The sequence below is a fragment of the Pelophylax lessonae genome (assembly GCF_965119305.1).
Source record: "Pelophylax lessonae genome assembly, chromosome: 5".
NCBI classification, from domain to species: domain Eukaryota; kingdom Metazoa; phylum Chordata; class Amphibia; order Anura; family Ranidae; genus Pelophylax; species Pelophylax lessonae.
In genome coordinates, this window is record NC_138772.1 from 548,189,906 (window position 1) to 548,215,528 (window position 25,623).

A 25,623-nucleotide genomic window follows, 5' to 3' on the forward strand; every position below is an offset into this window, starting at 1 on the left:
GGGGGTTATGGGGGAGTGATTAGGGGGGTCATTGATGAATAATGGGGGGTATATATATATATACAGTATATATACACACATATATGTATTCAATCCTATGATGGGGGGGGGGGTATTGAGGAATGATGGGATAATGGGAGAATTATGATGGGGGTGGTTATTTAGGAGTGATTGGGGGGTTATTGAGGAGTGATGGATGGGGATATGGGAGAGTTATGATGGGGGTGGTTATGGAGGGGTGAGGGGGGGGGGTTATTGGGAAGGGATGGGGTTATGGTAGCGTTATTATGGGGGGTGGTTATTGAGGAGTGATTGGGGGGTTATTGAGGATTGTTGGATGGGGTTATGGGAGAGTTATGATGGGGGGGGGTGGGTTATTGAGGAGTGATGGGGTTATGGGAGACCTATGATGGGGGATGGTTATGTAGATGTGATTGGGGGGTTATTGAGGAGTGATGGGGGGGTTATGGAGGAGTGATAGGGGAGGGAGTTTTGGAGTAGTGATGAGGAAGGTTTTGGGGGAGTTATGGGGGTGGTTTGATGAGTGATAGGGATTATGGGGGGAGTTATGATGGGGGGTGGTTATGGAGGAGTAATGGGGGGGTTATTGAGGAGTGATGGGGGTATGGGAGAGTTATGATGGGGGTGGATATGTAGGAGTGATTGGGGGGGTTATTGAGGAGTGATGGATGGGGTTATGGGAGAGTTATGATGGGGGTGGTTGTGGAGGGGTGATGGGGGGGGGGGGTATTGGGGAGGGATGGGGTTATGGGAGAGTTATGATGGAGGTGGTTGTGGAGGGGTGATGGGGGGGGTATTGGGGAGGGATGGGGTTATGGGAGAGTTATGATGGGGGTGGTTGTGGAGGGGTGATGGGGGGGAGTATTGGGGAGGGATGGGGTTATGGGAGAGTTATGATGGGGGTGGTTGTGGAGGGGTGATGGGGGGGGGGTATTGGGGAGGGATGGGGTTATGGGAGAGTTATGATGGAGGTGGTTGTGGAGGGGTGATGGGGGGGGTATTGGGGAGGGATGGGGTTATGGGAGAGTTATGATGGGGGTGGTTGTGGAGGGGTGATGGGGGGGTATTGGGGAAGGATGGGGTTATGGGAGAGTTATGATGGGGGTGGTTGTGGAGGGGTGATGGGGGGGGGGGTATTGGGGAGGGATGGGGTTATGGGAGAGTTGTGATGGGGGTGGTTTTGGAGGGGTGATGGGGGGGGGGGTATTGGGGAGGGATGGGGTTATGGAAGAGTTATGATGGGGGTGGTTGTGGAGGGGTGATGGGGGGGGGTATTGGGGAGGGATGGGGTTATGGGAGAGTTATGATGGGGGTGGTTGTGGAGGGGTGATGGGGGGGGGGGGGGTATTGGGGAGGGGTGGGGTTATGGGAGAGTTATGATGGGGGTGGTTATGTAGGAGTGATTGGGGGGCTATTGAGGAGTGATGGATGGGGTTATGGGAGAGTTATGATGGGGGTGGTTGTGGAGGGGTGATGGGGGGGGGGTATTGGGGATGGATGGGGTTATGGGAGAGTTATGATGGGGGTGGTTGTGGAGGGGTGATGGGGGGGTATTGGGGAGGGATGGGGTTATGGGAGAGTTATGATGGGGGTGGTTTTGGAGGGGTGATGGGGGGGGGGGGTATTGGGGAGGGATGGGGTTATGGGAGAGTTATGATGGGGGTGGTTGTGGAGGGGTGATGGGGGGGTATTGGGGAGGGATGGGGTTATGGGAGAGTTATGATGGGGGTGGTTGTGGAGGGGTGATGGGGGGGGGGTATTGGGGATGGATGGGGTTATGGGAGAGTTATGATGGGGGTGGTTGTGGAGGGGTGATGGGGGGGTATTGGGGAGAGATGGGGTTATGGGAGAGTTATGATGGGGTGGTTTTGGAGGGGTGATGGGGGGGGGGGTATTGGGGAGGGATGGGGTTATGGGAGAGTTATGATGGGGGTGGTTGTGGAGGGGTGATGGGGGGGTATTGGGGAGGGATGGGGTTATGGGAGAGTTATGATGGGGGTGGTTGTGGAGGGGTGATGGGGGGGGGTATTGGGGATGGATGGGGTTATGGGAGAGTTATGATGGGGGTGGTTGTGGAGGGGTGATGGGGGGGTATTGGGGAGGGATGGGGTTATAGGAGGAGAGTTATGATGGGGGTGGTTGTGGAGGGGTGATGGGGGGGTATTGGGGAGGGATGGGGTTATGGGAGAGTTCTGATGGGGGTGGTTGTGGAGGGGTGATGGGGGGGTATTGGGGAGGGATGGGGTTATGGGAGAGTTATGATGGGGGTGGTTGTGGAGGGGTGATGGGGGGGGGGGTATTGGGGAGGGATGGGGTTATGGGAGAGTTATGATGGGGGTGGTTGTGGAGGGGTGATGGGGGGGTATTGGGAAGGGATGGGGTTATGGGAGAGTTATGATGGGGGTGGTTGTTGAGGTGTGATGGGGGGGGGTATTGGGGAGGGATGGGGTTATGGGAGAGTTATGATGGGGGTGGTTGTGGAGGGGTGATGGGGGGGGGTATTGGGAAGGGATGGGTTTATGGGAGAGTTATGATGGGGGTGGTTGTGGAGGGGTGATGGGGGGGGGGGTATTGGGAAGGGATGGGGTTATGGGAGAGTTATGATGGGGGTGGTTGTTGAGGTGTGATGGGGGGGTATTGGGGAGGGATGGGTTTATGGGAGAGTTATTATGGGGGTGGTTGTTGAGGTGTGATGGGGGAGGTATTGGGGAGGGATGGGTTTATGGGAGAGTTATGATGGGGGTGGTTGTTGAGGTGTGATGGGGGAGGTATTGGGGAGGCATGGGGTTATGGGAGAGTTATGATGGGGGGTGGTTATATAGGAGTGATTGGGGGGGGGTAATAGAGGAGTATAATAATATCATATGGATCGGTTGCTGCAGCCTGGAGAGAGGTGTGCTCCTGTTACAGGAGCCGAGGCGATATCCTTGAGACGGGACTTCCTGTGGGAGATGGTTCAGGAAAGAGCAAGAAGTTAATTCCAAAGACGCCATTATTTTACACCAATATTAAAATGTGTAATTGCGCTGCCTGTAAATCAAGGTAAAAATAATAACTAGAAAGTGACAAAAAATGACTAAATAGGTAAATGTTTCAATTTCAAATATATGAAGTGCCAGTGCAAAATAAATCCATAAGCAAACATATAATGCAAAAAAGGCCAATGCAATAAATAATAAAGCTTCTTATAGCTTGTGCAATCAAAAAAGTCTCTATTTAATAAGGTGCGTCATAGGGATGATACCGCGGTGTAAGGACAATTTTCCACTCGTGCTCCTTTTCACCAGGTGAAGTGTAAGCTCACATCCATTATAGACCCCTAATGGCCGGAATACACGATAAGAATATCGGACGAAAATTTCCGTTCAGCGAGCGATCGGCCGATATTCTACTTGTTAATGTCCAGCCATCAATGAGCGATATCGATATTATGAACGAAAAATACCGTTTGAAAAACCCGAAAAATTCTGTCGTCTCGTTTGCGAAAGAACGATATTCTATACGTTGATGTTGAGGTCGTTCAATTCAACCTCATCACGCATGTCCGAAATATTTCCCCGGAAATGTTTGTTGACCCGGAAGCATTGTACCATGTCATGAAGTTTCGTAAACACGAATGAAAAAGCTAAAGAAGTCCTCTCCTTTTGGATCGTTGATGTTGGCAACGTTTTCGACCGACGAACGCTGTTTCGATAGTCGGCGGGCACCGGTCGGGCAATATTCGGGCCGTGTATGTTGGCAACGTTTTCGACCGACAAATACTTTTTCAAAAGTCGGTGGTCGAATGATCGGGCGATATTCTTATCGTGTATTCCGGCCATTAGGGTCAACAAAGCATAAACGCAGATCAATCTGATGGACCAAATTCTGGTGTTCAGGTTCCTTCTCCAAGATGGCTCCACACAGCTCACACAAAGGTCATAGGCAACAAACAGAAAAAGCAGCCTCCAATAGTGCAGTACTCGGGTTATTAAGCTCAACACACCGCACAGAACTCACTTCATAAAATGCACTCACATTTATTAGGTAAAAAACAAGCATATAATAAATTCCAGCTTCTCATGTGATCCAGTGAAAACTGCTGCCGCCAAGCTCAACCTCTACGCGTTACGTCACCAATGCACGTGGCTTCATCTGGAAAACCCTCACTACTGACTACTGGAGCTGGAGGGCCACATTTCAAACATCAAGACAAAATTGATGGGGAGCAATGGGGGGAGGGGGTTGTTGGTACCTGAGACCCCTGGTCCCAATGATAGTCCCGGACTATCTATAACTTCTTTGCTCGTTTTGTGTCTGCAGGCCTGGGAGGCTGGTTTCAGGAAATAACACAGACGGAGACAGATGTATAGTGAAACCAAGCTCTCAGTTTATTATAGGCTCGTTGTGGGTTATATAGTAAAGAGTAAGGGCATATAACATAGGTATAGGACACTTGTTACGTTCTTATTGGTTAAACAGTTTAAGGAGACCAAAGGTCACTTCGGGGAATAATACCATATAGGGCATATAGCTTGTGCACCTGACATGATTTCATCAGAAACAGCATAAACTTGCCATATCTATAACACGTACACACTTAGACCTTGACCCGTACACTTACATAGCTTGTATAACTAAGATGAAATAGAAAATGGAGTAGGAACATACAAAATGGAGGGCACATAGAATTTGATATCTCCCCATCTCCCACAGGGGTGACAGAGTGGTAATGGGGGGTAGAACTGGGGTTTGCTTTTAACTCTTTGGGTGAGTTTTAGTTCAAACAGATTGATTAGCTGCCCTAGCATGGCACTCCTCAAAGCGTTTTGTGATAACGCACCCAGGTGCGATCCCAGCCTATAGATAAAATTAGCCAAAATAAAAAAAGTTCAAATACTCGTCTTTGTCCGGAGGAACAAAAAAAAAAAAGTGTTAAAAAAGTCTTTGGTGATCCTGCCATGAAGATCCTTGCTCAGGCACTTCCTGTTATAGTGTGACAACACTGTCCCTGTCTGTCAGCTGTGCTCCTGCGTTGTCACCCATTGTGGAGACTACGCACCTTTACATTGTACAGGCATGGTTCGCTGCCGCCACCATCAGGAAGCTGGTCCACAACAATGGCGGGCAGCCCACGCTAGAGCGGGTGCATGCAGACAGGAAGTGGCTGAAAGAGGCAGGAGAAGATCTGAAGCACTAAGATCAAAGTGGGGGGGTTGGGGGGGGGGTGAAAACAGCATTTTATTTTCAAATAGATGACAATTGTTTCTGATCTACATTGTGCAGAGCGAACGAAACAATCCAAGTCCTGCTTTAAATTTCCAATGTTTTGTTCAGGAAAAGGAGAAACAAATAATAACAATGCTGCCATTCTCACCTCTTATCTCTTCTCCTCTAAGTTGTATTATTTCGGGCAATTTTACAGGCAATTAGCTAAGCCGTGTAATTGTGGTGAATAAATAACTTCCTCGGCTCCTCTTTATTTTTAGATGCGTCAGGCTAGCGTTTCTATTTAGGCGGAGCGCTTATCTCCGAGGAATCCAGATTCCTTTCTCTGATTGCTGGAAGTCAGTTTGGCCTGAATTCCTCATCGGAAATGCCGACTCTCTAGAATCTGCCAGAATAGCGGGAGTCTTTGTATGTGACATGTGGCTGGGTACAAGAATGGCCGAATTTGACCAACTCGCCTCCAACGCCCATCGGCGCAACTGCTAATCTTTGTAAGTTGTGGCGGAGATTGGATGCAGATATAACTAGACAATATAACCATGTGAGCGATGGCGAGAAGGGAATCAAAAAGCCTCCAACCAATTAGTATTTCTAAGGCTCCATGTACACGGGACGTTGTAAATGGCCGTTTAGGAGCAGTTGGGCGTTTTTTTTTCAGAAGCCCCTGAACCCATCTACATGTTATCTTATCTGTCCACGTACACAGGGTTTACAGTCATTTGCAGGCAGTTGAGTTCAGGGACGTTTTTTGGAAAGCAATTATTTGCGTTCGAACGTGTGTTTCCCGGCGTTTCAAACGCAAAAATGCGACCGAACGCGATGACCCGCGTTCGCGTTTTTCCATTTTAAAGGGGAATCATTTTTTTGACCTCTAGGAACGGTTCTAAACGCAAACGCCCGCTAAATGCGGGTGCAAACACGACCTAACGGACGTTTCAAACGTCCTAAAAATTCCAGCATTCAAAGGGACTTTTAACCACTTCACCACCGGAGGATTTTGCTGTCTTACGTCCAGGCCACTTTTTGCGATTCGGCACTGTGCGACTTTAACTGACAATTGCGCGGTCGTGCGACGCCGTACCCAAATGAAATTTACGTCCTTTTTTTTCCACAAACAGAGCTTTCTTTTGGTGGTATTTGATCACCTGTGCAATTTTTACTTTTTGCGCTATAAACAAAAAAAGAACGTAAATTTTGAAAAAATAATATTTTTCACATTTTTTTTGTATGAAATTCCCCCCCCCCCCCCCCCCAAAATGTAAAAATCAAAATTTTTTTACATTTTTGGCCAATTTGTTTTCTGCTACCTATGTTTGGTAAAAAAAAATCGCAATAAGTGTATTTTGATTGGTTTGCGCAAAAAAGTTATTGCGTTTACTAACTAAGGGAAAGATTTCTGTCGTTTTTGGTGTTTTTTTTTTAACGAGCTGCGATTTTTTTTGCGGGACTGCGACATTGCAGCGAACAGATCGGACCCCTGACTGACATTTTTGACACTTTTGGGGGTACCAGTGACATTACTACAGTAATCAGTGCTATAAATATGCACTGTTACTGTAAAAATGACACTGGCAGGGAAGGGGTTAATTTTATTGGAGAGGGAGGGGTTAATGTATGCCTGTTGCTTACTAACGTGTCTGGGGGGAGGTGACTGAGTGACACAGGGAGGGACAGATCGCATGTTCAGCTATGCTGAACCCTGCAATCTGTCACTGTCTGTCACTTATGAGATCCGCCCTCTTTGTTTACACAAGCGGGCGGATCTCCAAACTCGATTCCCCGACGATCGGGGAAGAGCAGCGCCGATCGCCGCTGCTCCTCCCCTGGCCCGACTCCCACTGTGACTGAAAAGAGCGGGAGCGAGCCCCCGGCGGCGCGCGGGAGCGAGCCCCCGGCGGCGCGCGGGAGCGAGCCCCCGGCGGCGCGCGGGAGCGAGCCCCCGGCGGCACGCGGGCGCCGCCCACAAGGGGAGGAGTCCAGCAACGTAGGTCTACGTCGCTGGACGGGAACGAGCCACTGTGCCGCAGTAGAGGCACAGTGACTGGTCGTAAAGTGGTTAACAACGTCCCGTGTACATGGAGCCTTAGTCTGTATAGTTATACTGTCTTGTTGGGTTTTGTCCAGCCTAAACCCTACTCCATAAAAGCCCTGGATTCTATACACTACACCAGCCTTTCTCAACCTTTTCAACACAGAGGAACCCTTAAAATAACTTTTCAGTCTCAGGGAACCTCTGCTAAAAACGACTATATCTACAACTCATGGTACATCATGATGGTCAGTGGGAAGAATGCTCCTTACACTTGTGGTCATTGGGAAGAATTACCCATTTACAGATAGGTGAAGATCAGTGGTGTCAGTGGGAACTTATCTGAGAGGCATAAATTGCTCAAGGAACCCCTAGCAACCTCTGGAGGAACCCTAGGGTTCCGTGGAACCTTGGTTGGGAAACCCTGCATTACACTGATGATGGTGAAAAAGCATTAAACAGCTGTATGCTGTTTGATATCAATGGCTATATAATATTAAGATATATTTTCACTAAATATCAGTTGTTCTGGATATTACAGTACTTACCCTTCCAGTCCATCCAGGATCCTTGGAACCTCTGGGGATTTCCAGGTTTCCCAGGACCTGCAGTACCTCCAGGAGTTCCAGGCCTCTCAGGATCTCCAGTGCCTCTGGGATTTCAAGGCTTCCCAGAACCTCCAGGATTTCAAGGCCTCCTAGAATCTCCAGTGCCTCTGGGATTTCCAGGTTTTCCAGAACCTCCAGTACCTCCAGGATTTCCAGGCTCCCAGAATCTTCAGTACCACTAAGATTTACAAGTCTCCCAGGATCTTCAGCACATCTTGAATTTCCAGGCCTCCCAGAATGTCCATTACCTGTCAGATTTCCAGATCTCTCAGGACCTTCTGCATCTTCAGGACTACCAGGACCTTCAGGCCCTCTAGAAAATCCGGTACCTTCAGGATTTCCAGGTCTCGTGGGACCTTAAGTGCCTCTAGGATTTCCAGGCCTTCTAGAACCTCCAGTACCTCTGAAATGTCCAGGTCTCTCAGTACCCTCAGGATTTCCAGGTCTTCTAGGACCCCCAGTATCTCTAGGATTTCAAGGTCCCTCAGGATCCGCAGTACCTCTAGGATTTCCAGGTCTCTCAGGGCCTCCAGTACCTCTAGGATTTCCAGGTTTCCCAGGACCCCCAAAACCACTAGAATTTCAAGGCCTCCCAGAACCTCCAGCATCTGCAGGACTCACAGGACCTTCAGGCCCTCTAGGGAATCCAGTACCTCCAGAATTTCCAGGTCTCCTGGGACCTCAAGTACCTCTTTGACTTTCCGGGTCTCTCAGGACCTCCAGTACCTCTAGAATTTGCAGGCCTCCCAGGATCTCCATTACCTCCCAGATTTACAGGTCTCCCTGGACCTCCAGCATCTGCAGGACTCTCAGGACCTTCAAGCCTTCTTGGAAATCCAGTACCTCCAGGATTTCCAGGTCTTGAGACCCCCAGAACCTCTAAGATTTCAGGTCTCTCAGGACCTCCAGTACATCTAGGATTTCCAGTTTACCCAGGAGCTCCAAAACCTCTTGAATTTCCAGGATCTCCATTACCTCTCAGATTTCCCAGAACCTCCACCATCTGCAGGACTCCCTGAACCTTCAGGCCTTCTAGGAAATCCAGTACCTCCAGGATTTCCAGGTCTCCTGGGATCTTAAGCACCTCTATGATTTTAAGGTCTCTCAGGACTTCCAGTACCCCCCAGGATTCCAAGGTCTTCTGGGACCTCCAGTACCTCCAGGATATCCAGATCTTTTAGGACCTCCAGTACCTCAGAAATTTCCAGGTCTCCCAGGTCACTCCAGGACCTCCAGGTCTCCCAAGACCTCCAGGTTTTTCAGGGTACTTTTTTAGAGCTTGGAAGGTTCGGAAGCAAGGATTTTGTTGGCACTCTAAGTAATTAAAATATCATTTATTTCAAATCTCATAAAAACAGAAAAAGAAAATAAACATGTTACATATATATATATAAAAATGTGGCCAAAAAGCAGGCTCACAACCGTATACAAATTACGCAGTAGTTCTTAGAAGCTCAAATTCATACAAAGGTAAGAACATGTTATACAAATCCTCAAAGGAGTGAAGGTATTGGGCACCAGGAGAATCCTGCCGACGGATTGCAGAAGGAACAATGACCGTCCAGTTAGGTCAGCTGGTGTTGTAATTATGTATATGTTCAATTGCTCAACATGTTTCGCCTTTTTCAAAGCTTCGTCTGGAGCTTATATATGAATAAACTCTGTACGATTGGTGTGAACCAAGATATATATCTCAGCAAGCTTTTGTAATTAACGGAGAGGAGGTTATGGATATTGTCAGAGCTTGATGCCTTGAAAGGTAGAAATACCCTTGGACGTGTAGCCGCCAAGGAGTGGTATATGCCTGTAAGATCCTGGTACCTGCGGTACCCTTCCAGCCTATTATTTGTACATTATGTTCCACCATATAGATAGGTGGAACGCATCTAGTACCTGTCCCTTTAAATTCCATGACCTCATCAGTGAGTGCCGCTCTGAGCGGCTATTTCAACCGCCGGCATTCAGTCACATGTGTTCGTGCAAACCGCTTGCTACAGCATTACCTAACGCTGCCGAATCCTCCAGCTATTCCCTAATACCTGGATTGACCGAAGACTTGCTACAACATCTTGTATCTCCCTACAAGATCATTACCTCACCGCCGGAACCCTCTCCTTACAAACCTACCAGTGATAAGTACCCCACAGGGGAATACCTTTCTAATCTACTTTCACTACTACTCTGCTTACTAAAGACTATTGCTACTCTAAGAACTATACTGTTACATCTAACATCTGCACCGCTACTTAGATTGCAAGCTCTTGAGCCTATTACCATCTTGTCACTGCACTAGCCTAGCATCTCCTGTACACTTCATCTGCTCTTCACTACCACCTGTTACCTGTACATGATTGCTATCCTAAGTGCTTACTATCACCATCTGTTACCTCTTACCATTGCTATCACTATCCACGCCTGTCCCCTCAGTATCACCTCTATACTTTCACATATAAACATATCACTCCAGGAACATCTTTAATGAGTGTCTGTGTTTGTGTATGTGCTTGCTGAGACAGGCTGATGCACAATGATGAGTCTTGAGAGTTGGATATGGTAGTTCAACACATCTCTACATGACTACTGAGTGTAACTTTCGCAGCTGCAAATTCACACCACACAAATAAACGCCAGAGCGTTACAATGCCTGGCTGACATCTTATGTGTGCTCTGATCAGGTATCCAAGACTGTCCTCTCCGGATTGGGAAACGCCTTTTTTGTTAGTGTGTTGGTGTGGATCAACATGTGTGTGTGTGCGTTGATGTAGGTATGTTCTCTCACCAGTACCAGACCCTTAAAGTGGCAGGTGCTGTGCCTTATCGCCAACTACCCTAGACCAGCCTTTCTCAACCTTTTCAACACAGAGGAACCCTTGAAATAAATTTGTGGTCTCAGGGAACCCTCTGCTAAAAATGTAAAATTTACAACTCATGACACATTAGTGCAGGGTTTCTCAACCAGGGTTCAGTGGAACCCTAAGGTTCCTTCTGAGGTTGCTAGGGGTTCCTTGAGCAAAGGGCAATTTCTGCCTCTCAGAAAAGTTTCCAATGACACCATTGTTCCTTTTAGCTATCTGTAAGGGGGTAATTCTTCCCAATGATGACAAGAGTAAGGAGCATTCTTCCCACTGACTGTCACACTAATGAGTCATGAATTGTAGATTTTACATTTTTTTCCAAACAGTGAGTTTATTAAAATCTTAGTACAGTACAAGTGAAGATAACAGAGGAAACAAACTGAGCAAGTGCAGCAGTTCAGCCATTATACATGTAGGGAGAAAAGAGAAAAATAACAACAAGGTATATGTATACAAATTACAGCCAGCAAGTACAAGGCGTAACAATGTGGTAATGGTGCAGAGAGTAGTATCAACTACAATATGCCTATATGCAGAGTTGTATAAAGTACTCGAAACCCATACTTGAGTAAAAGTACAAGTGCTCGATCAAAAAGTGACTTGAGTAGAAGTGGAAGTGCTCGATCAAAAAGTGACTTGAGTAGAAGTACTAAAGTATTAAACATTTTTTGTACTTAAGTATTGCAAGTAGTTTTTTTTTTTAATTTTGCTACTCAAGTACTGAAAGTAAAAGTACCAGTAGTTTTAAAAAAAAATTGCTACAGTAAAACCTTGGATTGCAAACATAATTCGTTCCGGAAACATGCTTGTAATCCAAAGCACTCTTATATCAAAGCAAATTTCCCCATAAGAAATCATGGAAACTCAGATGATTCGTTCCACAACCATTTATTCATAAGTCCTTCAGTTTATAGTCCATATAAAAAGATTATAGCATTGCGAGAGGTTATATAACCATAAACTGTCCATCCACAAATAGCCGCTTCCACAAGGGGATTAGAAGCAAAATCCAGCAGGAGCTACAGAGTATCAAAGAGAAGAGAAGCGCCTCTAAGTGTAGCAATATGGTTCCATTTAATGAAGGTACAACATTTAGCAACTCACATGGTTGATGAATAAAACAGGCACATCTAAGTATGCAGGCATCCGGGGTAAAGCTGTCCACATAGACTATCTTCTGCACCGCTGGCTGCCAGTCTGTAATCCTTACCGGGAAGACCACCCTGCAGTAAAGCGATCTGAAAGCGAGGGGCAGCATGGAAGGGATGACGTAGGATGGTCTATGTGGACAGCTTTAGCCTGGATGCCTGCATCCTTAGATGTGCCTGTTCCAATCATCAACCATCTGAGTTGCTAAAGTTTGTACCTTCATTAAATGTAACCATATTGCTACACTTAGAGGCGCCTCTCTTCTCTTTTCTACTCAGCTGGGACTTGAGGCTACTTGTATATCAAGACATCGCTTCTAAACCAAGTCAAAATTTATTTGAAAATTTTGCTTGTCTTGCAAAGCGCTCTTAAACCAAGTTACTCTCAAACCAAGGTTTTACTGTACTCAAGTACTGAAAGTAAAAGTACAAGTACTGTGTTATGTAGTTATTAAAGAAAGAAGTCAAAAGTTTGAACCTCATATTGTTTTTTATTATTTCAAATGCAGCTTTTATTTATACATACAGTAGCATTTATTTTCGTATGCGCTGATAATACACATGTTTTGAGCTTCATGAAACCTCCCATCTACTGTTCTGGCAGTGGTAGTTTTTATAATTGTAACGAGTAACTATGCAGCACAAAAAAAAAATATCGGAGTAGAAGTATTGAAATCATCGAAAAAATGTAGTGAAGTAAAAGTGGAAGTAGGAGAAAAAAATTCTACTCTAGGAAAGTACAGATACCGCCTTTCCGTACTTAAGTACAGTAGTGAAGTAGTTCTACTTAGTTACTATACATCTCTGCCTATATGCTCGTATCAGGGCATTGCACCCATCTGTCCCATATCGTATCGAACTTGGTGGGACAACCTCTGTGTTTATAAAGCAGTTTATAGAAGGGAATAGTGGCATTCACCTCCCGTATCCACATCCGCAAAGGTTGGGGGATTACTCCGCATCCAGGTCCTGGCTATTCATTTCCTGGCCGCAAACAGTGTCTCCTGTAAGAATGCAGTCATAAATTTGTTCATATCCCCATCCGGGTATATACCAAGGAGGCACTGCTTAGGGTCCAGTTGCAGCGGAGATCCCATCTTGTCATGTAGGAAAGCTACCACCTGTTGCCAGTAACCCCCGGAGCTGAGGGCAACTCCAGAGCAAGTGGAAAAAGGTGCCTCCAGTTGCGTGGCACATTGGACAGCCAGGGTCGCGATCAGCATGATATCTGGCCACCCTGAGGGGCGTGAGGTAAGCCAGATTTTACATTTTTAGCAGAGGGTTCCCCGACACCAGAAATGTATTTCAAGGGTTCCTCTGTGTTGGAAAGGTTGAGAAAGGCTGAATTAGTGTGCCAGTCCGTGGGAAGAATTCTCCTTACTCTTGTCATCATTGGGAAGAATTACCCCCCTTACAGATAGCTAAAAGAAACAATGGTGTCAGAGATTGCCCATTGCTCAAGGAACCCCTAGCAACCTTAGGAGGAACCCTGGTTGAGAAACCCTGCCCTAGAGTTACACCTGCCAGTGCCTAGCTGCCACCACGTAATTTACCTGGACCTGAGTACTGTCTTGTCTGCCCCTTGTGAACAGCCTCTGCACAGTAACTCCTTGGTGAGGGTTGTCCTGAAGGCCCTGACCTGGTGCCAGTTTGTAGCAAAGAAAACCGGAGACCATTAGCATACCTCCCAACTTTCTGAGATGGGAATGAGGGACACCTATAAGCAAAAGTATATAGGCATAAGACACACCCCCTTAAATGAGAATTATACAAAAAAAAAAAAAAAGATTAGTTAAACCCATAAGTGTTTTTTTTGTTACCACTACTGTTTCTCTATATTGGCTTTTGAGATTTAGAAATGCAGAAATTTAGAAATTAGATGAAAGATTTGGCACTGGGAAACACTTTTTGAAAGATAAATAGTGCATTTTATATACAACCAGGGCTTTTTTTCTCAGACAATACGTGCAGGAACTCCCCTTTCTGAGTCACCCCTTGTCTCCGCCCCCTACCCACCTCCTGCACCATTCCTTGTCTCCGCCCCCTACCCACCTCCTGCACCATTCCTTGTCTCCGCCCCCTACCCACCTCCTGCACCATTCCTTGGTTCCACCCCCTACCCACCTCCTGCACCACTCCTTGTCTCCGCCCACTACCCACCTCCTGCACCATTCCTTGGTTCCACCCCCTACCCACCTCCTGCACCATTCCTTGGTTCCACCCCCTACCCACCTCCTGCACCATTCCTTGTCTCCACCCCCTACCCACCTCCTGCACCATTCCTTGTCTCCGCCCCCTACCCACCTCCTGCACCATTCCTTGTCTCCGCCCCCTACCCACCTCCTGCACCATTCCTTGGTTCCACCCCCTACCCACCTCCTGCACCATTCCTTGTCTCCGCCCACTACCCACCTCCTGCACCATTCCTTGGTTCCACCCCCTACCCACCTCCTGCACCATTCCTTGGTTCCACCCCCTACCCACCTCCTGCACCATTCCTTGTCTCCGCCCCCTACCCACCTCCTGCACCATTCCTTGGTTCCACCCCCTACCCACCTCCTGCACCATTCCTTGGTTCCACCCCCTACCCACCTCCTGCACCATTCCTTGTCTCCGCCCCCTACCCACCTCCTGCACCATTCCTTGGTTCCACCCCCTACCCACCTCCTGCACCATTCCTTGTCTCCGCCCCCTACCCACCTCCTGCACCATTCCTTGTCTCCGCCCCCTACCCACCTCCTGCACCATTCCTTGTCTCCGTCCCCTACCCACCTCCTGCACCATTCCTTGGTTCCACCCCCTACCCACCTCCTGCACCATTCCTTGGTTCCACCCCCTACCCACCTCCTGCACCATTCCTTGTCTCCGCCCCCTACCCACCTCCTGCACCATTCCTTGGTTCCACCCCCTACCCACCTCCTGCACCATTCCTTGGTTCCACCCCCTACCCACCTCCTGCACCATTCCTTGTCTCCGCCCCCTACCCACCTCCTGCACCATTCCTTGGTTCCGCCCCCTACCCACCTCCTGCACCATTCCTTGTCTCCGCCCCCTACCCACCTCCTGCACCATTCCTTGGTTCCTCCCCCTACCCACCTCCTGCACCATTCCTTGTCTCCGCCCCCTACCCACCTCCTGCACCATTCCTTGTCTCCGCCCCCTACCCACCTCCTGCACCATTCCTTGGTTCCACCCCCTACCCACCTCCTGCACCATTCCTTGTCTCCGCCCACTACCCACCTCCTGCACCATTCCTTGGTTCCACCCCCTACCCACCTCCTGCACCATTCCTTGGTTCCACCCCCTACCCACCTCCTGCACCATTCCTTGTCTCCACCCCCTACCCACCTCCTGCACCATTCCTTGGTTCCACCCCCTACCCACCTCCTGCACCATTCCTTGTCTCCGCCCCCTACCCACCTCCTGCACCATTCCTTGGTTCCACCCCCTACCCACCTCCTGCACCATTCCTTGTCTCCGCCCCCTACCCACCTCCTGCACCATTCCTTGTCTCCGCCCCCTACCCACCTCCTGCACCATTCCTTGGTTCCACCCCCTACCCACCTCCTGCACCATTCCTTGGTTCCACCCCCTACCCACCTCCTGCACCATTCCTTGTCTCCACCCCCTACCCACCTCCTGCACCATTCCTTGTCTCCGCCCCCTACCCACCTCCTGCACCATTCCTTGGTTCCGCCCCCTACCCACCTCCTGCACCATTCCTTGTCTCCGCCCCCTACCCACCTCCTGCACCATTCCTTGGTTCCTCCCCCTACCCACCTCCTGCACCATTCCTTGTCTCCGCCCCCTACCCACCTCCTGCACCATTCCTTGGTTCCTCCCCCTACCCACCTCCTGCACCATTCCTTGTCTCCGCCCCCTACCCACCTCCTGCACCATTCCTTGTCTCCGCCCCCTACCCACCTCCTGCACCATTCCTTGGTTCCACCCCCTACCCACCTCCTGCACCATTCCTTGTCTCCGCCCACTACCCACCTCCTGCACCATTCCTTGGTTCCACCCCCTACCCACCTCCTGCACCATTCCTTGGTTCCACCCCCTACCCACCTCCTGCACCATTCCTTGTCTCCGCCCCCTACCCACCTCCTGCACCATTCCTTGGTTCCACCCCCTACCCACCTCCTGCACCATTCCTTGGTTCCACCCCCTACCCACCTCCTGCACCATTCCTTGTCTCCGCCCCCTACCCACCTCCTGCACCATTCCTTGGTTCCACCCCCTACCCACCTCCTGCACCATTCCTTGTCTCCGCCCCCTACCCACCTCCTGCACCATTCCTTGGTTCCACCCCCTACCCACCTCCTGCACCATTCCTTGGTTCCACCCCCTACCCACCTCCTGCACCATTCCTTGTCTCCGCCCCCTACCCACCTCCTGCACCATTCCTTGGTTCCACCCCCTACCCACCTCCTGCACCATTCCTTGTCTCCGCCCCCTACCCACCTCCTGCACCATTCCTTGTCTCCGCCCCCTACCCACCTCCTGCACCATTCCTTGGTTCCACCCCCTACCCACCTCCCAAGTACTGCTCCTTTTTGAGAATACAGAACCATGTAACATTGTGGTACTAAGTAATATGTATGGAGTTTGTTGATTATGATAAGAAAAACAATAAACTAGATCACATGCAGCCAGCAACAATAGACCCCCTCAGCAACAATGAACTACTCAGAGCTAAATACCCCCCCAGCAACAAAAGATCCCCAGCAGTAATAATAGATCTACCTGCAGCCAGCACCAATAGACCACCTCAGCAACAATGAACCACTCAGAACTAAATACCCCCCCCCAGCAGCAATAATAGACCTACCTGCAGCCAGCACCAATAGACTTCCCAGCAGCCACCAAAAATAAACCCTTCCCCAGCAACAATGTATCACTCGCAAACAAAATACCCCCTCCCCTAGCAACAACTGACCCCCAGCAACATAGGACCCACCCCTAGCAACAGTAGACCACCCCCCACCAACAACAATAGACCTCCTGAGCAACAGTAGTCACCCCTCCCCACCTTGCAAAAGTAGATCTCCTCCAGCAACAATAGATCCCCCCAGCAGCTAGCATAAATAGACCTTGAACCCCTTGCCATTAAATACAGTCAGTGTTGGAGGTGCCGGCACTGCGTTCCCCCGCGTTCCCGCTGAAAAAAAAGCCCTGTATACAACTATATAGACCAAACTCAGACCAAAATGAGGGACAAATGAGGAGGAAAGATGGGCTTTGTTCCAAATCAGGGACAGTCCCTCAAAATCAGGAGAGCTTGGCATTAGGGTTATTTACTCAAGGTATCAGTCTCTTGCCATCCCTGTATCACAGGGGTGTCGAACTCAAGTTCATCGTGGGCCGCATCAGCATTATGGTTGCCGGTTATATCTGTAAGATTAGATGTCCAGAGCACCCCACGCCCCCTTACACCCTTACATAGCATGTCAAGAGCCCCCTCCCCACCATCAGGAGTCAAGAGTCACGCACTCTTCCTTACATCACAATGCACCCCATTACCTTGTGCTGTTGCCAGGAGGAAGACGCAGTTGGATCTGGGAAGAAGAAAGTGCAGGGTCTGGAGGAGAACCAGAGGAGGGCTGGAGTCAGCTTCCAGAGACTGCTGAATGCTGACACCAGGGGAGACAGAGGCAAGGTGGTGTTGCGGCTGCACAGAGAGGTGCGGGATCTGTAGGAGGAGTTCTGCCCTCCTCTCTGCTACGGACTGTTGAGAAGGGGTGGGGGGAGAAAAGCCTTTCTGCAGCTGCACAGAGGAAAGCAGGATCTGGCAAAGGAGTTCTGTCCCCTCTGCTGCCGACTACTGAGACAAGGTGGGGGCAGAGGCAAGGGGGGTGCCGCAGCTGCAGGAGAGGTGCGAGGGCCACATGAAATGGCCTGGGGGGGCCGCATTCGGCCTGCGGGCCTTGTGTTTGACACCTGTGCTGTATCATATTCATGGCTGGGGGGTGGCTGGCAGGTTGCTGTACATGGCTTCCCGAAAACATCCAGGCACCCTGCCTCTCAAGAGCCCTCAGTCCTGACGCAAGCAGTGGGAGGGGTTATCTTAACATCAAAATACCTTCATAGGTGAGTGTCAGTCTGGACAAGTGGGCATTCCCAAGTAGGCTTGATTTGCATATAGACCAGCCAAGGTGATGCCCACATGTGATGCTGAGCTTCCATTATTAAACGAACTGAAATCCAATAAATGAAATAGGCGGGCAAGAGACAGTCAGGCTGGGGGAGAAACATACTGGCGGCCCTCCAGCTGTTGCGGAACTACAAGTCCCATGAGGCATTGCAAGGCTGACAGTTACAAGCATGACTCCCACAGGCAGAGGCATGGTGGGACTTGTAGTTCCGCAACAGCTGGAGGGCCGCCAGTTTGACTCCCCTGGGCATGATGATGCTAGACATCATCCAGCCAAGAAATAAGGCAGGCTCTACTTGCTGCAGCTTCTAATGCACATGGTGAGAAGCTCACAGTGTGCGTTGAAATCAGAGAAAGACATTTCAGTCCAGGAGAGGAGCCGCTACAACTGAAGGGAAGGCCAGAGGTCACCTCTAAATACAAGCTGGCACTGGCAGCTCTCATATTTGTGTCCTGACCAGTTCTCTTTAACCACTTGCCGACCGCCGCACGACTATTTACTGCGGCAGTCAGCCTCTACTGGGCAAAGCGACGTAGACCTACGTCGCTCGCCCACAAACATGTAGGGGGTGAGCGCGCGCCGCCGGCGGCGCGTTCCCGCCCCCGCTCATTCCCTGCCTAGCCAGTGGGAGTGACCAGCGGCTCCAATGTCCGCCGACCACTCGCGATCTTCCACAGGAGGGGGAGAAAGACAGACGGCTGATGTAAACACAGCCGTCTGTCATTCTCCCTGATGTAAGCACAGAGGCTACGTGATCCTGCTATGTAGGATCGTATGTCTCTGTGGTTACATCACAAGCCACGCCCCCCCACAGTTAGAATCACGCCCCTAGGGACATACTTAACCCCTTGATCACCAATAAAGTTAACCCCTTCCCTGCCAGTGTCATTAGTACAGTGACAGTGCATATTTTTAGCACTGATTACTGTAGTAATGTCACTGGTACCCCCAAAAGTGTCTAAAATGTCAGTCAGGGGTCCGATCTGTCCGCCGCAATGTCGCAGTCCCGCAAAAAAAATCGCAGATCGCCGCCATTACCAGTTAAAAAAAAAAAAAAAAAAATTTTATATCTCTTTCCTGTAGTTAGTAAACGCGATAATCAAAATTATTGTGATTTTTTTTTTACCAAAAATATGTAGCAGAAAACAAATTGGCCTAAAATGTTAAAAAATTTTGATTTTTACATTTTTTTTTTTGAGAATTTCATATTAAAAAATGTGAAAAATATTGTTACTTTTTGAAAATTGTCGCTCTATTTTTGTTTATAGCGCAAAAAATAAAAAAATCGCACAGGTGATCAAATACCACCAGAAGAAAGCTCTGTTTGTGGGGAAAAAAGGACGGCAATTTAATTTGGGTACGGCGACGCACGACCGCGCAATTGTCCGTTAAAGTCACACAGTGCCGAATCGCAAAATAGGGCCTGGTCTTTGAGCAGCCAAATCCTCCGGGGCTTAAGTGGTTAACAGATGTACACCGGCAAAACTGTAAGATGCACGGCCATAAACTCAATGCAATACATTTTTCATATTTGTCTAATCAGCAATCATTTTAACATCCGCTTATGATCCAACATGACAAATATGATAAATACGACTCCTTTCTGAATGCTGCATTCAATTTCTTTCATCAATTAATTTCTATTTTGCTTGGAAGATAAAGTGCGCCGAAGAGGACAACAAACGATAAGCCATTCAATGATTGTGTCGGCGCTCAGTACGCTTCATCTGCCTGGATAGTTTTGCGCACATTGAGATCCTCCACTGCACCAACAAGGGGCCAAAATTAACCCACCGTATATATACTGCGGCAGGCTGGCTCGGCTGTGCGAATCACCGTACCTGTAGGGCGTTTCGCGGGATCGTTCCTGGGGGGCGAACATGCACGATGCCTGATCCATGGGACCGGCAGCGGGATGCCGATCCATGGGACCGGCGGCACCGATTGATGCCGGGCACCCGCGATCGCTCCCCGCGGAGAGAGAAGGACATACAACAAAGGATTTGCCCCCTTAATGACCAGGCCATTTTTTGCGATTCGTTACTGCGTTACTTTAACCACTTAAGCCCCGGAAGATTTTACCCCCTTCCTGACCAGGGGGTTTTTTGCGATTTTTTACTGCGTGACTTTAACGGACAATTGCGCGGTCGTGCAACACTGTACCTAAACCAAATTGACGTCCTTTTTTTCCCACAAACAGAGCTTTCTTTTGGTGGTATTTGATCACCTGTGCGATTTTTTGATCATGCGCTGTAAGCAAAAAAAAGCGTCAATTTTGCAAAAATAACAATATTTTTCACATTTTTTTATATGAAATTCCCCCCAAAAAAATGTAAAAATCAAAATTTTTTAACATTTTCGGCCAATTTGTTTTATGCTACATATGTTTGGTAAAAAAAAAAATCGCAAAAAGCGTATTTTGATTGGTTTGCGCAAAAGTTATCGCGTTTACTAACAAAGGGAAAGATTTTTGTCATTTTTGGTGTTTTTTTTTAACGCGTAATGGCGGCGATCTGCGATTTTTTTGCGGTACTGCGACATTGCGACGGACAGATCGGACCCTTGACTGACATTTTTGACACTTTTGGGGTTACCAGTGACATTACTGCAGTAATCAGTGCTATACATATGCACTGTTACTGCAAAAATGACACTGGCAGGGAAGGGGTTAACTGTATTGGAGAGGGAGGGGTTAAATGTGTCCTAGGGGCGTGCTTCTAACTGTGAAGGGACATGGCTATTGGTGTAAAAACAGAGATCAACGGTCCTACATAGTAGAACCGTCTGATCTCCATTTTTACACAGGGGAGAATGACAGACGGCTTGTTTACATTAGCCGCCTGACTTTCTCCCTTCACCGGAGCGATCGTGAGTGACCGGCGGACGATCGGGTCCGCCGGTCACACGCACTGACTTGTCAGTGAACGAGCCGGGGCGGGCGTGCGCCTCGGCGGGCGCGCACCCGCCCGCTATTGGCTCACAAGTCAGTGACAGGCGAGTGACATACCCCTACGTCACTCTGCCTGGCCGGGGCTGACCGCCGCAGTATATAGTCGTGCGGCGGTTGGCAACCGGTTAATGGACCATTGCACCGTCGTGCGACGCTGTACCCAAATAAAATTGTCCTTTTTTTCCCACAAATAGAGATTTATTTTGGTGGAATTTGATCACCTGTGCGATTTTTATTTTTTTGCGCTATAAACAAAAAAAGAGCCACAATTCTGGGGAAAAAAAAAAAAACAATATTTTTCACATTCTGCTATATGACATAATAATAAATAAATAAATAATAAATAAATAATAATAATAAATAAATAAAGAAATAATAATAAATAATAAAAAAAAATGTAAGAATCACATTTTTTCATAATTTTAGGCCAATTTGTTTTCTGCTACATATTTTTGGTAAAAAAAAATCCCAATAATTGTATATTGATTGGATTGTGCAAAAGTTATTGTGTCTACAAACTAGGGGGGAAAGGTCTTTTTTTTTATCTGTTACTAATAATGGTGGCGATCTGCGATTTTTAGCGGGACTGCGAAATTGCGGCAGACAGATCGGACCCCTAACTGACATTTTTGGGGGGACCAGTGACATTACTACAGTAATCAGTGCTAAAAATATGCACCGTTACTGTGAAAATGACACTGGCAGGGAGGGGGTTAACATCAGAGGCGATAAAAGGGTTAAATATATGCCTAGGGGTGTTTTCTAACCGTGTGGCGGGATGCACACGGGAAATCGGGACTAATGCTTGGCTGGGTCTGGGTCCCTGGGCAGGTGGGGCCCCCTGGGCAAGTGGGGCCCCCGGGCAACTGCCCAGCATGCCCATTCGGTAAGATGGCCCTGTCCACGGATAGCGTACCTCACAACTTTTTGGAAACGAGGGACACTTGTTAGAAAAAGTATGTAGACACAGGACACACCCCCTGCCACGCCCCCTTACAGGAGAAATCTAAATAAATAAAAAGATTATTTAAACCACAAGTGCTTTTGGAATTTAAAAATGTGAACGTTGTCCAATTTTCATAATGCGCTCCAGCGATTTTGCATCTTAGGCCCCATAAACACTTCTGCGACTTGTCATGCGAGTGGGACAGCAAAAACGCATAACAAGTCATTCTCCATTATTTCCAATAAGCCCCATTCACATCTGTGCGACTTGAAGTCGTACCGACTTCAAAGTAGTCCCTGCACTACTTTTGGCATGATTTTGATGCGTTTTGAGGAAAAGACATTATAAGCCCACTCAAACTCGCATCAAAATTGCGTCAAAATCGCGGCAACAAAGTCGCGTCAAAATCACGGTAAAATCGCACGACTTTGAAGTCGCACAAGTGTGAAAGGGGCCTTAATGATCCTCTATGTAAAATATCCAGGCGGTCCTCGTTAGCGTCTTCCCAGTAATTACACATCCTTCAATGTATTTTAGTTTCATTGCAAACATCACATGTACACCAGTGTCATTAGTACAGTGACAGTGCATATTTTTAGCACTGATTACAATTAGCGTCACCGGTTCCCAAAAGGTGTCACCCCCGTGTCAGATTTGTTCGCAGCAATGTCGCAGTCCCGCTAAAAAATTGCTGATCGTTTCCATTCCTAGTAAAATAAATAAATAAATAAATAAGTGAATAAATATAAGTTCAATAAATATATCCCATTGTTTGTAGACGCAATAACTTTTGCGTAAACCAATCAATATATATGCTTTTTGGGATTTTTTTTTTTTTACCAAAAATATGTAGCAGAATTGGGCTAACTTTACTACTTTACTGTTTCGTTTTTTTTTTTTTTTTTTTTAATGCAGTGAAATGTATAATTTCCAAAAACATTGCGTTTGAAAGACCGCTGTGCAAGTAGCGCATGACAAAAAATGTTGCAATGACCGCCATTTTATTCTCCCGAGTCTTTGCTAAAAAATATATATATATATATATATATATATATATATATATATATATATATATATACATATACATATACATATATATACAGTGGGTACGGAAAGTATTCAGACCCCCTTAAATTTTTCACTCTTTGTTATATTGCAGCCATTTGCTAAAATCATTTAAGTTGATTCTTCTTCCTCATGAATGTACACATAGCACCCCATACTGACAGAAAAACACAGAATTGATGACATTGTTGCAGATTTATTAAAAAAGAAAAACTGAAATATCACATGGTCCTAAGTATTCAGACCCTTTGCTCAGTATTTAGTAGAAGCCCCCTTTTGATCTAATACAGCCAGGAGTCTTTTTGGGAAAGATGCAACAAGTCTTTCACACCTGGATTTGGGGATCCTCTGCCATTCCTCCTTGCAGATCCTCTCCAGTTCTCAGGTTGGATGGTAAACGTTGGTGGACAGACATTTTTAGGTCTCTCCAGAGATGCTCAATTGGGTTTAAGTCAGGGCTCTGGCTGGGCCATTCAAGAACAGTCACGGAGACGTTGTGAAGCCACTCCTTCGTTATTTTAGCTGTGTGCTTAGGGTCATTGTCTTGTTGGAAGGTAAACCTTCGGCCCAGTCTGAGGTCCAGAGCACTCTGGAGAAGGTTTTTGTCCAGGATATCCCTGTACTTGGCCGCATTCGTCTTTCCCTCGATTGCAACCAGTCGTCCTGTCCCTGCAGCTGAAAAACACCCCCACAGCATGATGCTGCCACCACCATGCTTCACTGTTGAGACTGTATTGGACAGGTGATGAGCAGTGCCTGGTTTTCTCCACACATACCGCTTAGAATTAAGGCCAAAAAGTTCTATTTTGGTCTCATCAGACCAGAGTATCTTATTTCTCACCATCTTGGAGTCCTTCAGGTGTTTTTTAGCAAACTCCATGCGGGCTTTCATGTGTCTTACACTGAGAAGAGGCTTCCGTCGGGCCACTCTGCCATAAAGCCCCAACTGGTGGAGGGCTGCAGTGATGGTTGACTTTCTACAACTTTCTCCCATCTCCTGACTGCATCTCTGGAGCTCAGCCACAGTGATCTTTGGGTTCTTCTTTACCTCTCTCACCAAGGCTCTTCTCCCCCGATAGCTCAGTTTGGCCGGACGGCCAGCTCTAGGAAGGGTTCTGGTCGTCCCAAACGTCTTCCATTTGAGGATTATGGAGGCCACTGTGCTAGAGTTGCCACCTCATCCCTTTAAAACAGAACACAAATTAATTACACAGGTTCTGAGGCTAATTTAACGCAGAGAAGGCTCCAAGTGAGTTTAATTACCACCTTAATCAGCCACAGAACCTGTGTAATTAATATGTGTTCTGTTTTAAAGGGATGAGTTGGCAACCCTACACTGTGCTCTTAGGAACCTTAAGTGCAGCAGAAATCTTTTTGTAACCTTGGCCAGATCTGTGCCTTGCCACAATTCTGTCTCTAAGCTCTTCAGGCAGTTCCTCTGACCTCATGATTCTCATTTGCTCTGACATGCATTGTGATCTGGAAGGTCTTATATAGACAGGTGTGTGGCTTTCCTAATCAAGTCCAATCAGTATAATCAAACACAGCTGGACTCAAATGAAGGTGTAGAACCATCTCAAGGATGATCAGAAGAAATGGAAAGCACCTGAGTTAAATATATGAGTGTCACAGCAAAGGGTCTGAATACTTAGGACCATGTGATATTTCAGTTTTTCTTTTTTAATAAATCTGCAACAATGTCAACAATTCTGTGTTTTTCTGTCAGTATGGGGTGCTATGTGTACATTCATGAGGAAGAAGAATGAACTTAAATGATTTTAGCAAATGGCTGCAATATAACAAAGAGTGAAAAATTTAAGGGGGTCTGAATACTTTCCATACCCACTGTATATAATTATATATATGTGTAGATATATATAATATTTGGGGATTCTAAATAATTTTCTAGCAAAATATACTGATTTTAACTTGTAAACACCAAGTGTCAGAAATAGGCTGGGTCCTTAGGTGGGTAAAAATAAAAAAGGTATAAATACATATAACATTGAATGTAAATTACAATATCGAATAGTACAATATATTATTCAATAGATGCTGGCCTATTCGGACACTAATATTCATATATGCCGGGCTGGCAGGGACAGTAAACGGAGACCCAGGAGTGAACGCTGTCCAATCTTCATGATGCGCTCCAGCGATTTTGCATATTAATGATCCTCTATGTAAAATTTCCAGGCGGTCCTCGTTAGCGTCTTCCCAGTAATTACACAAAATGTATTTTTTCTTTTTTAACAGAAACGTTTTATTGATAATAGAATTAAATAACAAAAACAAACATTGCCAATAGGGTACAACAACAAAAGTACAAAGGCAACAATAAGGGCTCTTTCACACGGGCGGTCCGATCAGATCCGCCTGTCAGTTTTTTAGGCGGATCTGATCGGATCCTCCATGCAGCTCTATGGGGCAGCGGGTGTCAGCGGAGGTCACCTCCGCTGACACCCGCTGCCATCCGCATCCAATCCTGTGCTGAAATGTGGACGGATGGAAACCCTATTTTTCCATCTGTTCAGTAATCGGAGCGGATCGGATCTGATGAGAGCGGACAGGCGCTCCGCTCTCCTCCGATCCCCCATAGAGGGCACCGGGTGCTGAGACACCTCCCTCTCCGCTCTGC